Below are 2,568 nucleotides of genomic sequence, written 5' to 3' on the forward strand. Positions count from 1 at the left end.
CTGTGGAGAAAGGATGGGGACAGATTAAGTGTTGAGAGTGGGGAGGATATGTGTATTGGGGAGGGCCTCCATAGGGAGAGCTAGGGTTCAGGAATTTGGAGCCTCTTTAGGTGGGGGATGTGTGTGTGTGTGTGTGTTGAGGGATGAGGAGGACCCTAATGGGGAGATGAGATCAGGAAAGTCTATGAGTGTGTGAGTTGAGAGATAGGGATGGCCACATATTGCAGCTACTTGGGTTGATGAATGGGGCTAGAACAAGGAGGGACTGGGGAGAGTCAGACCAATATTCCCTATAGGCCGGGTTTGCCCTAGACTTTTTTTTTCAAAGAAATGTGTGGTATAAAGAACACCAGATAATGAAACTTCTCCTACCAATACAGATCAACACACCCCCAGCAATGAATCATTTTAGGGAGTTGTCTAGGTACTGAGGAGGCCAGTGATTTGTCCAGGGTCACCACAGCCAAAATAGTGGTGGGCCCTGAACCCAGGCCTTGACTCCAAGCCAGTTCTATACCCATTCCACCAATCAATCTGATGGAAAACACCATAAAAATGCAAAAGCGACTCAAAATCATTCACCAAGAAACCTCCAAGTTAATGCAAATGAAGATAAGCCACTAAAAGCTCAGTGACCAAAAGCACCCACTGTTTATTTCTGGTCTCTTTGGATGCCACACCCCAAGAGGATCAGGGAGGGGACTGGGCCTTTGGGACCCTGGCCTTGCTCCTTGTTGCTCTCTTAGCCCACTTTTCTGTTAGCAGGTGATGATATGGCATATCTACAGTCAGTCTTGTCGTGTGTAAAATTATGTCCTTCAGGACTTCTTGACCTACCAGTTAAATTTAGAAGGCAAATTGCAGGTATCCAGCTTAGTTAGCAACTCTGGCTTGACAGAGCTTACCACAAATTTTGCACTTACTAGATAATAGTCCAAGTAGTAGAGTCAGGAAGAGCCGAATTCAAGTTCTGCTCACAACATATATTAGATGCTTGATGGGGGAAAAAATCACTTAACTTCTCAGTTTAAGTGATGCTTCATAAGACTTTAATTACAAATTGCACCCATAGAGAGTGTTTGCACACTGGAAGTTCTCTGCATGGAGGAAATCTCATATCTGAACCAGAACCTAAAAGACCTATATTTATAGACCTACTTTATAGGACTATTGTAAGACATGCACCCAAATGATCTGACATAGTGTGTCCCAAAAGTCTTAGTACCATTTTCTTTTGGCAAGGCAATTGGGGTTAAGTGACTTGCCCACATAATTAGTAAGTCTCAAGTGTCTGAGGCCAGATTTGAACTCAGATTCTCCCGACTCCAGGGCCAGTGCTCTGTCTACTGCATTACCTAACTGCCTCTCTTAGTACCATTTTAAATGATTACCTAAAATAGTACTTTTGGGATACCCTATATATGTAAAGTGCTCTGCAAACTTTAAAGGACTATATAGATATTAGCTATTACTGTTATTTTTTACTTCTATACTGTTTTTTCTGTTAGGCCCTCTCCTGACTATCTTTTAACCCCACTCAGGGACACAATCATTTTTGTGCAAGGAATGTATCTGTTGAGATACAATGGTCAGACCTAAATGGTGGCTTATGTTTCCACAGGGATCATCAGGACCAGGACATTTCCAGTTTGGCTTTGGTGTTGGTATGATCCTGATTGGTTGGACTTGCAGATGTAATGAACAGTATATGGAGGATAGAGAATAAGGTGCAGAAAGAAATTGTGGTCAAAGCTAGAACACAGCAACACCTGACCCCTGTGCTTTTCATCAGTAGATTTGTGGCAGTTGAGTGGTGTATCATGCAGCATTGTCCTTCAGGGGATTTAAGAATTCCCCTGTTCATTGCTGGGATGCCAGGAATAGACAGGTGAATCAGACTAGTGTTTCTGAAACCCTGTAACCAATTATCCCGCAGTCCTGTTTGCCCATGCAGCTGCAAAGAAGAGGATCACTGTGAGCTTATTCAGAGCTCCCCAGTGCCCAAAATGATTTAAATTGCCTGGGTTACATTTCCACTTGGCTGGATAGAAGGTGTAGATACTAGGCTTCCAGGGTGGATTTTTAGTTGCTCAGAAGACTGAAGAAATAGGAAACATACCCCAACCTGAAAGGGGGTGGGGGTTGGCCCTCAAGGTTGGAACTCAGGATTAGAACATTTCATTCTATGACAGATAGAGATAGGAACTAGAACTGTGAGAGGAAACCCCTAGATGAAAAGACTCCTTTTACCAATGCAAATTGCCACCTTCTCTGCAACTCCTAACCTTAGAAAGCTGCCTAGAGTACTGAGAGTTTAGGGAGCTAGCCCAGGGGTAAAATCCAGATCTTTTTGGCTTCTAGGTCAGTTCTCTAGCAACTGCTATGCTATCTTTCATACATAGGACCATCCTGTGATATATGTGAATAATGTTTCTTGACTCTCTCACGGTTTCACTAATCTAATTAAACCGTTTCATTAGATTATAAGCTCCTTGAGAGCAGGGACTGTTTGTTTTTTGCTTTTCTTTGTATTTTCAGCACTTAGCTCAGTGCCTAGAGCATAGTAAG

At 42.9% G+C, this 2,568-nt stretch overlaps 1 pseudogene; it reads right to left on the reverse strand.

Annotated features, from left to right (window-relative positions):
• LOC138153746 (heat shock cognate 71 kDa protein pseudogene) overlaps window positions 1–2,568 on the reverse strand; it is a 572,612-nt pseudogene that overhangs the window by 338,869 nt on the left and 231,175 nt on the right.

Source organism: Petaurus breviceps, unplaced genomic scaffold (genome assembly GCF_028583685.1).
Source record: "Petaurus breviceps papuanus isolate PSGF00001 unplaced genomic scaffold, PetGlider_PUasm1.0 91023, whole genome shotgun sequence".
Taxonomy (NCBI): Eukaryota; Metazoa; Chordata; class Mammalia; order Diprotodontia; family Petauridae; genus Petaurus; species Petaurus breviceps.